Source organism: Monodelphis domestica, chromosome 7 (assembly GCF_027887165.1).
Source record: "Monodelphis domestica isolate mMonDom1 chromosome 7, mMonDom1.pri, whole genome shotgun sequence".
Classification (NCBI taxonomy): Eukaryota; Metazoa; Chordata; class Mammalia; order Didelphimorphia; family Didelphidae; genus Monodelphis; species Monodelphis domestica.
In genome coordinates this window covers 276,780,586-276,796,100 of record NC_077233.1, presented here as the reverse complement: position 1 = coordinate 276,796,100, position 15,515 = coordinate 276,780,586, and positions in this window count along the sequence as shown.

The window sequence follows — 15,515 nt, the reverse complement described above, 5'->3', positions numbered from 1 at the left end:
CTTTTATTAATATGAATTTAATGCCCACCAAAATATTAATAAGTATAATAAAAGCAAAAATAGAGTGAATCTCCAAATAAAAATTTTAAATTTGTATTTTGACTAAAGAAAAATTAGAATATACTTTAAAAAGATAGACACCATTAAACATTAAATATTTAAAGCCTTAGAGAAAGACCTTCAGTGTTTTGGGTAAATCCTCTGTGGGGGATTTGTAAGAATCACACAAGGTTCACTTAGATGAGCTATGATCCATTGATGAAGAAAGTATCTACATCAAAGAAATAATAGATCTATTATTAAAGAAATATATATTTTAACAAATTTTTAAAAATTTTTGCTCCATTTCATATTTTGAATAATGATTCACTCCTTTTGATTATTTTTTGTTGCAGTCAATGTGTATGTTATTTTTCTTATGTCCTTCATTTTATTTTATATAAGTTTATTTAAGGCTTTCCATATTGCCTCATATCCTTAATAATTTATGGTTATAAGATATTCCATTCCATTACTATACCATATCAGTCAATCCCCAGTGGTTGGACATCAAGGTTGTTTCTAATTTTCCTCTATTTTAAAAAAGGAAAAGAAAAGAAACAGGGAGTTAAAATGGGGGCCTAGAAGGAGTGGAGCAGAAGTTCAGACCTCTGAATACCCTTCCTTACTGATCACAAACTGAATGCTCCTAGGGGATTGACAATCAAACCTAACAACAAGACAGATCCAAGGAACCCTCCTGCTGGACTCAATTGAAAAGGTATGCCCCCCCAAAAGATGGAATCAGAGAACACTAGGGTTTAAGGGGAAGCAGAAAGAAGGTCCCAGGATCCCTCCCCCCACCCCTAGAGTGCTGAGCCTCCAGCGGCAGTGGGAACTTCTGGGCGGACAAAGGTGCTGGTCTGCAGGGTGTACCTTGCGGGGAGGGCTGTGCCAAGCTCAGAGCGTCGAACACAGATGGTGGAGAAGGAGCTGGAGAGGGAGCATAGAGCTGGCAGCTTGGTCAGAGTTGTGGAGATCCTCCATATTGCTCCAACCTTCCAGGAGGTTTTGGCCTCAGAGCACACCCAGCCCAACCCAGCTGAACTTAATCCTATCAAAAGTCTTCAGAACTCAGGGAAGCCCAGGCTTCAACACCCATCCCTCACTGACTGCTGGACTTTAATCCAATCAAAACCCTCCAGAGGACAGAGAAGCTCAAAAACTCCAACAACCCTCCCCCACAGACTGCACTGAGAGATCTTCTATAAAAGCTCCAAGAGGGGAGACTGACAGAAGCCCCCAAAACCAAAAAAAATGAGAGGAGCAAGAGAACAGACAAATATGGGGACCAAATATGGGATAAATATGAACAAACAACAGAAAAAGAAGAAAGAAATTACAATAGACAGCTTCTATTCAGCAAACGGAACAGAGAGGGAGGGATCAACAAATGATAAATCAGAAATCCCAGCGAATTGGATACAGGCTTTGGAAGAACTCAAAATGCAATTGAAAACACAATTAAGAGAGGCTGAAGACAACTGGGAAAAGAACCTAAAAACTAAGATAAGTCATTTGGAAACAGAGGCACTTGAACTAAAATGAGAAAATAATGTCTTGAAAGCCAAAATCAATCAGCTGAAAAATGAGGCAAAGGAGATGAAAGATGAGGCAAAGGAGATGACAGATGAGGTAAAGAGGATGAAAGGTGACCTCCAAGAAAATCAGACCAGAAGGAGAAGGATGACCAAAAAGCCAGGGATGAAATCCAGTCTTTAAGAACCAGAATACAACAACTAGAATTAAGTGACCTCACAAGGCAGCAAGACACTATAAAACAAAACAAAAAGAATGAAAAAATTGAGGAAAATGTGAAGCATCTCATTCACAAAACAGAGGATTTAGAAAATTGTTAGATGAGAGACAATTTAAGAATCAATGATCTACAAGAAGACCACGTGAAAAGAAAAAGACTAGACACAATACTACAGGAAATTATTCAAGAAAACTGCCCCAGTATTCTAGAACAAGAGGGAAAAGTGGAGATTGAAAGAATCCACAGATCACCTCCTTTACTTAATCCCCAACAGACAACACCCAGGAATGTTATCACCAAATTCAAGAACTATCAGACCAAAGAAAAGATATTACAAGCTGCCAAGAAGAAGTCATTCAGATACTATGGAATCACAGTGAAGATAACACAGGATCTGGCTGCATCCACACTGAAGGACCAAAAGACATGGAATATGATATTCTGGAAAGTAAGGAAACTAGGTCTACAACCAAGAATCAAGTACCCAGCAAAACTGACTATATTCTTACAGGGAAAAGTATGGTCATTCAACAAAATAGAAGAATTCCAAGAATTTGTAAAGAAAAGATCAGACCTGAAGAGAAAATTTGATGCCCAAGCAGAGAACTCAAGAGAATCATCAAAAGGTAATTTAAAAAGAGGGAAAAAAGAAAAAACAAAACAACCCCCCCTTTTTTAAAGAGACTTAATAAGTTAAAATGTTATGTATCCCAATAAGAAAATAGGTCATTGGTAACTCTTAAAAACTGTTGTTATCACCTGAGCAGCTAGAAGAATTACACTTAAAGGGAACAGTGACAAACTGTATAGGATGAAAGGACAAGACATAAATAGGTATATAGATATATGCATGCATAAATACATATACATGTGTGTATAAATAAATAAATATATATATATATATATATACAACTAGAGCTAAAAAAAGAGGTTACTACTAAAAGAAATGGGAAAAGAATCAAATGGGGGTAAATTCATATGTCACAAAGAATCTCATGGTGGGAGGAAGGCAAACATCAATACACGGGAAGAGTAAAGAGGTTGGAGATAGGAAATACTCAACTCATATGTGCATTGAAATTGACCCAAAGAGGGAAGAACAGTCCAACCCATTGGGGCAGAGAATAGATTTGCACCCTATAGGGGAGTAGAAGGATAACAACAGACTGGTGGGGAGGGAAGCAGTACAAGGGAGGGAGAGGGTGGGGAAGTAGTTTTAGAAAGACTACAGGGAAAATAAGGGGGTGGGAATAAGAACAGAGAAGGGTAGAAAGGGAAGTAAAATAAGGGAGGGAACTAGGGGGAACTGATTAAAAACAAACATTGGTGTAGAAGGAAATAGTGAAAGAAGAAAAGGCAGGACTAGGAGTAGAAATCAAAATGCTGGGAAATAGACAGCTAGTAATCATAACTCTGAATGTGAATGGAATGAACTCACCCATAAAACACAAGTGAATAGCAGAATGGATTAGAACCCAAAACCCTACCATATTCTGTCTCCAAGAAACAAACATGAGGAAGGTAGATACACATAGGGTGAAAGTAAGAGGATGGAGCCAAATCTACTGGGAATCAACTGATAAAAAAAGAAGGCAGGAGTTGCAATCATGATATCTGACAAAGCCAAAATAAAAATAAATCTAGTTAAAAGAGATAGGGAAGGTAATTATATCCTGATAAAGGGCAGTATAGATAATGAGGAAATATCAGTACTCAACATATAAGCACCAAATGGCATAGCATCCAAATTTCTAAAGGAGAAACTAGTGGAGCTCAAGGATGAAATAGATAGAAAAAACTATACTAGTGGGAGACCTGAACCTTCCTCTATCCAAACTAGATAAATCAAACAAACAAACAAACAAAAAAATGAATAAGAAAGAGGTAAGGGAAGTAAATGAAATCTTGGAAAAATTAGAGTTAGTGGACATTTGGAAAAAAATAAATAGGGACAAAAAAGGAATACACCTTCTTTTCAGCAGCACATGGTACATTCACAAAAATTGACCATGTATCCAGGCATAAAAACATTTCAAATAAGTGCAAAAGAGCAGAAATAATGAATGCAACCTTCTCAGATCACAATGCAATGAAAATAATAATCAGTAAGGGTACATGGAGAGGTAAAGCAAAAATTAATTGGAAATTAAACAATATGATTCTCCAAAACTGGTTAAAGAAAAATCATAGAAACAATTAATAACTTCATTGAAGAAAATGACAATGATGAGATATCCTTTAAAAACCTATGGGATGCAGCCAAAGCAGTACTCAGGGGGAAATTTATATCATTGATTTCATTCATTAACAAATTAAGAAGGGTGGAGGTCAATAATTGGGAATGCAAATTAAAAAACTAGACAGTGAACAAATTAAAAATCCTCAGATGAAGACTAAATTAGAGATCCTAAAAATCAAAGGAGAAATTAATAAAGTTGAAAGTCAAAGCACTATTGATTTAGTAAATAAGACTAGAAGCTGGTACTTTGAAAAAACAAATAAAATAGACAAAGTACTGGTCAGTCTAATTAACAAAAGGAAAGAATAAAACCAAATTGACAGTATCCAAGATTAAAAGGGAGACCTCACCTCTAATGAAGAGGAAATTAAGGCAACCACTAAAAACTATTGTGCCCAATTATATGGCAACAAATATGGCAATCTTGGTGATATGGATGAATACTTACAAAAATATAAATTGCCTAGACTAATAGAGGAAGAAATAAATTACTAAACAACCCCATATCAGAAAAAGAAATTGAACAAGCCATCAAAGAACTTCCTAAGAAAAAATCTCCAGGTCCAGATGGATTCACAAATGAATTCTATCAAACATTCAAAGAACAACTAATTCCAATATTATACAAACTATTTGACAGAATAAGCAAAGAAGGAGTTCTACCAAATTCATTTTATGACACAAACATGGTACTGATCCCAAAGCCAGGCAAGTCAAAAACAGAGAAAGAAAACTATATGCCAATCTCCTTAATGAATATAGATGCAAAAATCTTAAGTAGGATACTAGCAAAAAGACCTCCAGCAAGTCATCACAAGGGTTATTTACTATGATTAGGTGGGATTTATACCAAGAATGCAAGGATAGTTCAATATTAGGAAAACCATCCACATAACTGACCATGTGAACAAGCAAACCAACAAAAATCACATGATTATCTCAATAGATGCAGAAAAAGCCTTTGATAAAATATAACATTCATTCCTATTGAAAACACTAGAAAGTATAGGAATAGAAGGGCCTTTCTTAAAAATAAACAGTATCTATCTAAAACCATCAGCAAACATCATCTGCAATGGGGATAAACTAGAAGCCTTCCCAATAAGATCAGGAGTGAAACAAGGATGCCCATTATCACCTCTATTATTTAACATTGTACTAGAAACACTAGCAGTAGCAATTGGAGAAGAAAAAGAAATTGAAGGTATTAAAATTGGCAATGAGGAGACCAAGCTATCACTCTTTGTGGATGATATGATGGTTTACTTAAAGAATGCTAGAGAATCAACCAAAAAGCTAGTCAAAACAATTAACAATTTTAGCAAAGTTGCAGGATACAAAATAAACCTGCATAAGTCATCAGCATTTCTATATATCTCCAACCAATTTCAGCAGCAAGAATTTGAAAGAGAAATTCCATTTAAAATCACCCTAGACTATATAAAATACTTGGGAATCTATCTGCTGAGTCAAACACAGGAACTATATGAACACAACTACAAAACACTCTCCACACAATTAAAACTAGATCTAAACAATTGGGAAAACGTTTATTGCTCATGGGTGGGACAAGCTAACATAATAAAAATGACAATCCTACCCAAATTAATTTACTTCTTTAGTGCCATAGCCATTCAACTACCAAAAAACTTTTTTACTGAATTAGAAAAAAAAAAACATAACAAAGTTCATTTGGAAGAACAAAAGATTAAGGATATCCAGGAAAATCATGAAAAAAAAATGCAAAGGAAGGAGGACTTGCAGTCCCAGATCTCAAACTATACTATAAAACAGTGGTTATCAAAACAATTTGGTACTGTCTAAGAGACAGAAGGGAGGATCAGTGGAATAGACTTTGGGTAAATGACCTCAGCAAGACAGTCTGATAAACCCAAAGATCCCAGTTTTGGGGACCAAAACCCACTTTTTGATAAAAAAACTGTTGTGAAAATTGGAAGACAGTATGAGAGAGGTTAGGTTTGGATCAACATCTCACACCTTACACCAAGATAAACTCAGAATGGGTGAATGACCTGAATATAAAGAAGGAAAGGCGAACACAGAATAGTATACTTGTCAGATCTTTGGGAAAGGAAAGACTAAAACCAAGCAAGAGCTAGAAAAAAATCACAAAATGTAAAATCAAGAATTTTGATTACATCAAATTAAAAAGGTTTTGTACAAACAAAACTAATGCATCAAAAATTAGAAGGGAAGCAACAAATTGGGAAACAATCTTCATTACAAAAACCTCTGACAAGGGTCTAATTACTCAAATTTATAAAGAGCTAAACCAGTTGTACAAAAAATCAAGCCATTCTCCAATTGAAAAACGGGCAAGGCACATGAATAGGCAATTTTCAGTTAAAGAAATCAAAACTATTAAAAAGCACATGAAAAAGTGTTCTAAATCTCTTATAATCAGAGAAATGCAAATCAAAACAACTCAGAGGTATCACCTCACACCTAGCAGATTGGCAAACATGACAGCAAAGGAAAGTAATGAATGGAGGGGATGTGGCAAAGTTGGGACACTAATTCATTACTGGTGGAGTTGAGAATTGATCCAACTATTCTGGAGGGCAATTTGGAACTATGCCCAAAAAACTCTAAAAGACTGTCTGCCCTTTGATCCAGTACTGCTGGGTTTGTACCCCAAAGAGATAATAAGGAAAAAGACTTGTACAAAAATACTCATAGCTGAGCTCTTTGTGGTGGCAAAAAATTGGAAAATGAGGCAATGCCCTTCAATTGGGGAATGGCTGAACAAATTGTGGTATATGCTGGTGATGGAATACTATTGCCCTCAAAGGAATAATAAAGTGGAGGAATTCCATGGAGACTGGAACAACCTCCAGGAAATGATGCAGAGCGAAAGGAGCAGAACCAGGAAAACATTGTACACAGAGACTGATACATTGTGACACAACCAAATGTAATGGACTTCTCCATTAGTAGCAATGCAGTGAACCTGAACAACCCAGAGGGATCTATGAGAAAGAATGCTATCCACATTCAGAGGAAAAACTGTGGTAGTAGAAACACAGAAGGAAAACAACTGCTTGAATACAGGGGTTGAGGGGATATGGTTGGGGATGTAGATTAACATGTTGTAAAACAACAACATGGAAATAGGTTCTGATCAAGGGCACAAGTAATACCCAATGAAATTGCCCATTGGCTTTGGGAAGAGTGGGTGGAGGGGAAGGAGGGAAATAATGTGATTATTGTAACCAAGGAATAATGTTCTAAATTGACTAAATAAACTTATTCAAATAGAAAAAAAAAAGCCAGATCCTTGTTTTACTTATCAATTCAGTTATCTTATTGTTTTTTATTTTATTAATCTCTTTAACTTTAATAAATTACTATTCTGTTACTTAGCTGGTGTTTTTTTATTTATTGTTTATTTACTTCTTTTTTTAAACCTTTACCTTCTATCTTAGAATTAGGCAGAAGAGTGGTAAAGGTTGGCAATTGGGATTTAAGTGAGTTGCCCAGGGTTACACAGCTATGGAGTATCTGCAATTAGATTTGAACTCGGGACTTCTCATCTTTGGCTCTCTATCCATTGAGCTATCTAGCTGCCCCCAAATTATTTCTTAATTCTTTCCTTCCCCTTAGTTAAAAACAATTTTGATTACATTCTCATTAGTATGTGATGTGTTTAGAATTTCTGCTTTTTTTATATTTTGGGAGGGTTAAGACTTTATACCTTAATATATGGTCAATTCAAATAAAAGTGCCATATACATCTAAGAAGTATGTAAATTAATTTTTTTCCATTCAGTAATTGCCAGAGATCTGCTAGCTTTCATTTTTCTGTTCATAACCTTAACTTCTTTCTTATGTATGTTTTGGTTAGATTTTTCTAGGTCTCAAAAGAATACATTAAAGTTCCCCATTATTATTGTTTTACTTTCTATTTCTGTTTCTTATTCAATTAGTTTTTCCTTTTTGTATTTATATGGTATGCTATTAAGTGCATATATATTAAGCCTTGACTCTAATTCACTGTCTGTGGAGCATTTAAACATAATTTTCTGCTTATTTCTTTTTATTATGCCTCTCTTTATTGTTGATTAGTTGTTGGTTTTTGTTCTTTATACTTGAAGAAGTCTATGATGACACCATTATGGTGTGGTCAACATACTCTGTGTCTGAATATGGCTGATCTGACCAACACAAGCTCAGAAGACACTACTATGGGTGGAGCACAAATAACTTGTTTGAACATTTGAGATGGAGATGTTGCTAAATTCGCATATCTCATTTCTTTTTCTGTGCTCATAGAGCACAGAACCTTCTTTGATGCTGGTATGCCATACTGGATGGTCCTGTGCCAGTAGCTCCCTTGTTTCATAATTAAGACCAATGTTCTTCAGAGACTTTGCTTGCATTACTTGGAGGAACCTACGAGAAAAACCACTATCCACATCCAGAGGAAACACTGTGGGAATAGAAACACTGAAGAAAAACAACTGCTTGAATACATATGTCGAAGGGATGTGGTTGGGGATGTAGACTCTGAATGATCATCCCAGTGCAAACATCAACAACATGGAAATAGGTTCTGATCAAGGACACACGTAATAACCAATGAAATTGTGCATTGTCTGCTGGAAGAGTGGGTGGAGGGGAGGGAGGGAAATAATGTGATTATTGTAACCAAGGAATAATGTTCTAAATTGACTAAATAAACTTATTTAAATGGAAAAAAATAATTCCCTTGCATTGTTTCTTCTGACCCTCATATGAGCACTTGCTTTGAGTGAATTCTCCATAAATTAGTCTTTTCTGTAACCTTATCTGAAATCATTTTTGCCATCTCTGTTTTTTAAGTTCAGCTGAACATAAAAGAGACTTAAAAAACTTATAGATTTTGTTCCAGCCTCTTAATTTAACTATGGGAAGCAAATTTCTAACTAGAAGAGATCTTAGAGGGAGGGTGTTGTGTGAGGAAACAGGTCCAGAGAGGCCTAGTAATTTCTCCAGGGTCACACAGCTACTAAATAATATGAGATAGACTTTGAACCCAGGTCTTTTTTTTCCAGTAGACTAAGCTGCCTCTTGGGAGGAAACAAACAAGTTTATCATATTGGAAAGAAATTAGAGCCCTAGGCCAAAAGAACTGATCTCAGACAGCTCCCTTTCATTCTCACCAGTTGTAGTAAAGTGCACCTGTAGTACCTGCTGCTGGGGAAGCTAAGGGAAAGATAGGAAGACCCAGTTTCAAATACATGCAGACAACTCGGATACACTGACAAACACATGTACACATACACCGTCCCATGGGCTTCCACTGGTTTGGGATGGGGGAGGAGAGGGAGAATGAATAAAACATCTTTCTTGAAGGTGAAACTGGGAATGAAGGGAAATCCTTGGTGGGAAAAGGTGGGAAAAGTTTGGAACAGGTGAAATCTACCACACTTTTTCTGATTTGGAGACCCACCAGCCTTTTATTTGCAAGGATTCTTGTGTTTACATCTGTGACTGGAAATGTAGGTTTGCATAGGGATTAATGAATGCACAGGATTTTATTGCTCTACTTACGTGGAAATCGTCTATTGGTGCATAACTGTTTGCTACAAAATGATCTGAACGCTGACCGATTCCAAATCTTTCTAGACTTACTGCTTTGTCTCTTTCCCGCCTCCCCCCCAACTACTCACATCAGCAAGGACAGATGGAGAATTCTTGGCTTTCTAGTCTCTCTCCAACCCGGCAAACAGCAATAACAACAGCAAAAGTCAGTATTTCATTTGTTTTGGGATCATGGCATCTGGTGACTGCAGAGGAGGAGGGTGGGGGTGAGGTGGAAATCTGCCCTCCCCAGGCGTCTAGAGAATATTTGATGTCATCCACCTTCCCCACTCACCCTAATCTGAGAGCAGTGTATTTCTGTAGGACCAAGTTTGGCTGCTAAGTTTGGATTCCTTATCTTTTCTTCTGCAGACCACGCTGAGCATCAGGCTGAGTCACTAGAGTGAAAACAAAGTTTGTGATGACTTCTTGGAGAAGTTAGTTTGATTTCCTTAAACACAAATTCATCCCAATAAGGCAAAATGCGATCTAACGGCAATAATGAGTTGTTAATCTGGTTAAAATGAACAGTCAAAGAGCGTGTAACAAGCATCCTTCCTCTTAATATATAAATAGATAATAGATATTATATGAAGTGCTTTGCAAACCTTAAAACTCTCTCTATAAACATTAGCTATGACTTGTCAGTAAAGAGATAGGAGCTATGCTAACAGAATACTGTCTATATTGGTTGCTTTATCTCAGTTGTGCTTCATTTTGTTGTTGTTGCAAATAAAGGTTCAAAGGTGAAGAGAACAAGAAGGAAAAGGCATAAATAAGGAAAAATTTAAAATATTGTTCTATAGCAACCCCCCCTAGAAACTTAAGGCTAGAACGAGTGCCAGTACCAACACCAGAACCCAAGACTCTTCTTGACTACCAATCCAATTCTTTCTCATTATGGTTGTTGAAATTTGATCTCCCTCAGCAAATTGGTCCTTCCAGAGCAGCTGTCCCTGGTCTGATGGCCCAGGACTAGCAGCTGGTAGGGAGGGAATAGTTTCATAGTAGACAACAGTGCTAAAAACAGCACCTAGTACAGTGCCTTGTACATAGTGGACACTCAACATATTTGTATTACATTCTAGAATGAAATAGGAGTCTTCCTGCCTCAGTGGGCACTTCTGTAGCCATCCGCCAGCTGTGGGACCATAGGCAGGGGGTTTCACTTGTCCAGGCTTTAGCTTTCTCCTTAGTAAAATGAGGGCTGAACATTCATGACTTCTAAGGTCCTTTATAAACTAAAGCTATGTATGACCCATGATCTTAGTACTTGACTGCTCCAAATCAGGAAAACCGAGGCCCAGGAAGTAGAGGATTATTCCAGAGTAGGTTATTGCCTTTAGTCTTTTTAGGGGCAGCTCACGCTAGCTATTACTTGTCAGTAAAGAGATAGGAGCTATGCTCTGTAACAGTTATACAGTTTCTCTGCTAAAAGCATTATATTTTATGAGGTTTATTAAAGATTATTAGAATTTTAAAAAGGACAGAATAAGAAAAGCACGTGCAACCTACTCACAACATCCTGCCTGCAAGGTAGAGAGATGTGTGTGCTAGAAGAGGAAGCAGAGAGCAAGTAGGCATACAGTCGGTTTAAATACCCATTTTGTTCTCAGCCCAGGTGAGGACTCTGGTGAGATTTTAGGGAATTCTGGGAACTTCCAAGGACTTCTGGGAATTGAAGTCTGGGGTTCAAATCTCCATTTTTACAGCTCACAGAATACTCTATTGGTTGCTTTATCTCAGTTGTGCTTCATTTTGTTGTTGCAAATAAAGGTTCAAAGGTAAAGAAGCAAAAGACATAAAGAAGGAACATTTTAAAATAATGTTCTATAGCAAACCCCTTCTTAAAAGCTTGGACAGGGGCAGCTAGATAGCTGACCTTGATTCAAATGTGTCTTCAGATACTTCCTAACTGTGTTATCCTGGGCAAGTCACTTAATCCTGATTCCACGATTGCCTAGTCCTTGCCATTCTTCTATCTTAAAATTGATCCTAAGACAGAAGATGAAGGTTAAAAAAAAAGAAAAGCCTGGGAAACCAACATTCAGAGGGAAAGAAGATGCCTGAAGGATGGGATCCCTTTCCTGCCTTACTTTTCCTCTCCTGTGGATGCGAACTCTTGAAAGGTAGCTGAGGACTCCACTGCTATGGAAGCGTTATCCTTTCCCCCCAACAGTCTATCTTGTGTCACCCACTGGGCGATTGTCCTGTTCAGGACCCTTTGAAGGGTCTCTGCTTTTGGCACTGAGAGGACTGACTCTTTGTATCACGTCAGTAAGCTAATAAGTACTGATTAAGCACTTACTGTGTGTCAAAAACTATCCAATCCACGGAGAATGCAAAGAATGGCAAAAACTGGCTCCTTGCCTTAATGGTGCTCACATTCTGATAGAGTCAACATGCAAAGAACCATTTCTATAGAATATATCTTCAGAGTAGCTATGTGACCTTGGGCAAGTCACTTAACTCCAATTGCCTAACTTAATAGTTATTATAGGTATTGATACTTAATATCAATTCTAAGACATAAGGAAAGGGTAAAAAAAAGTCACACCAAGGAATCTCAGAGGGAAGACACTAGCCATTGGAAGTTAGGGTGAAGGTGAGCAGGATTTGGAGCTACATCTTAGAAGAAGCCAAGGAAGTCAGTTGACAGCGCTGAGTAGGGAGTGCATTCTAGGCATGTGGGGAAATCATGGCTTCCACCTCTCCCCTACCTGAAGAATTCTCCAGAAAGGAATCCCTTCTTCGTTCCATTCTACCATCTTGTCGCTGGCTTCAGCCTCCGCAGCTCTGTCCTGTCCCAAACTTCTTCTTTAGAGGAGCTTAAGTGTCATGACCAGTCCTGTTGGTTTTCCACTGCCATAGAGCAGGTCTGACTGAGTCTGCTCCAAGAGCTCAGACTTGGCATCAGAGTTAAATAACGTTTTCTACTGTTCAACACTGAACAAAAAAGGAGTTTCCTGAACAATGGAATGGAAAGAATGCAACATTGAGAGGTGCAGTGGATAGTGATCCAGGCCTGGAGTTGTGAGGTCCTGGGTTCAAATACGACCTCAGACACTTCCTGACTAGGTGCCTCCACCTCTGGGAAAGTGACATCATCTCAGTTTCATAGCCCTCATTGCTTTTCTGCCTTAGAACCAATACTTAGTTTTGATTTGAAGATAGAAGGTAAGAATTTTTAAAAAATTAAAAATGGAGCTTTGATTGGTGTAGATAGAAGCAGTACCACCTTCAGCTCCATCCAGAAATGTCATCAGGATATATTGGGTCAGATGAATACGACATTTGTCACGGAAGTGAGACATCTACCAATTCTAAGGAGCATGGAGATCTGGTGGATTGCTTTTTGTTTTTATCTCCGAGCAACCAAGAGCAATCAACTCTCAGGGACTTGCAACTTAGGTGGGGGAAGATGGAAAAACCAAAATATTTCACTCTACTTGGCAAAATCTTCCTTTTCCTTGAACAAATCTGTAATAACATCATTTGTTACAGCACAAATTATTCCATTATATTCCTGTAGCACAATTTGTTTAGTTACTCCCTAACTGAAGAGCATTTAGTTGGTTTCCAATTCTTTGCTATCACAAAAAGTGCTATTACAAATATTTTGGTGTATATGAAGACTTCACTCTTATCAGTGACTTCCTTAAGGCAATGGAATCTTTGGGTCAAAGGGCAGTGACATTTTAGATACTTTATTTACATAATTCCAAATTCCTTTCCAAAATGGATGTACCAATTCACCACTCCACCAAAGTACACCAATATATTTAGCTTTACTCTTCTCCTACATTGACTTTTTTCTAAAGATATTTTTTTTTAAATCCTTAAACCTTGAAACTGATAGTTGGTATCAATTCTAAGACATAAGTATTATGTAAGCCAAGTTTCTGCCAGATTGCTTTCCATTTTTCCCAGCAGCTTTTGTCAAAAATGCATTCTTTCCTAAGTAATTTTTTCCCACTTTATAGAACACTGGGTTGAGTTTAATTGTTAACAATCACTTAACAATTATTAGTTGTTTCTAATTCTCACTTATTTAATCTGTTCCATTAATCTGCCTCTATTTTTTAACCAATAACAGATGGTTTTGATGACTGCTGTTTTATAATATATTTTCAGGACTGGAATAATATACTTTCAGGTCTTTTAATTACTACATCTTTTCATCATTCCCCTTGATATTCTGGATCTCGTTTTCTCAAATGAATTTTGTTATTATTTTATTGAGTTCTATAAAGTGCTCCTTTATGACGATTTCATTGGTATAGCATTAAATATGTAAATTAACTTCAGTAGTGATGTATTTTTTTATCATATTAGCATAATGGAGCCATGAACACTGAATATTTCTCCAGTTAGTCAAGTTATTATTTTTTTATGAAGAAGCTCTTTGTTATTGACTTTATACAAATCTTTTGTGTGTTTGGGTAAATCAATCCCCAGGTGCTTTGTTCAATTTTTAGTTATGTGGAATGTGATTTCTCTTCTATCTTTGCCTCTGGATTTTGTTTTTATTACATGAAATACTGTTAGTATCTATTTCATAGCCTGACCCTTCAATGAAACTAGTAATTGTCTTGATTATTATTTTTCTCTGATTCAACAAGATTTTCCAAATATATCATTATATCATTAGTAAATAGGGAAAGTTTTATCTCCTTTTCCCCTATCATTATGGCTTTAATTTCTTGTTTATTTGTTGCTATTACTAATATTTCAAGAACTATATCAAATAATAATGGGCATCCTTGCTTTCCTCTGTATTGACTGGAAAAGACTCTAGTGTATCCCCATTGTATATAATAATTGCTTTTGATTTTAGACAGATATTTTTTATATTATGAAAAAAAGGTCTTTTATTTCTGTACTTCATAATTTTTTTTTAATAGCATAGGTATGTGTTGCACTTTGTTACAGGCTTTTCCTACATTTACTGAAAAAATCATGTGGCTTTGGATGTTTTTATTTTTTTTTATTTTTTAATTTTTTTTAAACCCTTACCTTCAGTCTTGGAGTCAATACTGTGTATTGGCTCCACGGCAGAAGAGTGGTAAGGGCTAGGCAATGGGGGTTAAGTGACTTGCCCAGGGTCACACAGCTAGGAAGTGGCTGAGGCCAGATTTGAACCTAGGACCTCCAGTCTCTAGACCTGGTTCTCAATCCACTGAGCTACCCAGCTGCCCCCCGTTTTTATTTTTAAGGTGATTAATTTTATTGCTGGATTTCCTAATGTTGAACCATCCTTGCATATATGCCATAAATCCAACTTGGTCAAAATTAATGATACTTTGGACAAAACACTGTAGTTTTTTTTAATTCTTAATTTTTTATTTTTTCCAATTACATGTAAAAATTAGTATTTTTCTCAAAAATTTTCATTGTGAGTTCTCAAAATTTTTGAATTCCAAATTCTCTTCCTCCCTCCTGCCCCACCCCACTCCTTGGAAAGGCAAGCAATTTCATGTAGGTTATATTGGACAGTCACACAAAATATTTCCATTTTAGTCATGTTGTGAAAAAGAACACAGACCCTCTTCCTCCCCCCCCCCAACATTAGAAAAATGAAGCTTAAAAAAGTGTTTTTTGATTCAGGGTCCATCAATTCTTCCTCTGGAAGTGGTTGGCATTTTTCATCATGAGTCCTTCTGAATTTTCTTAGATATTGCTGAGAATAGCGAAGTCATTCACAATTGATCATCATTGCTCTTACTTTATACAATGTTCTCCTGATTCTGTTTACTTCACTTTGCATCAGTTCATATAAATCTTTTCAGATTTTTTTGAAAGCATCTTGCATGTTTCTTCTTCTAGCATAATAGTATTCGATCACCAAAATATATCATAATTTATTGTTGGAAATTTCACCATTGGGAAATTTCA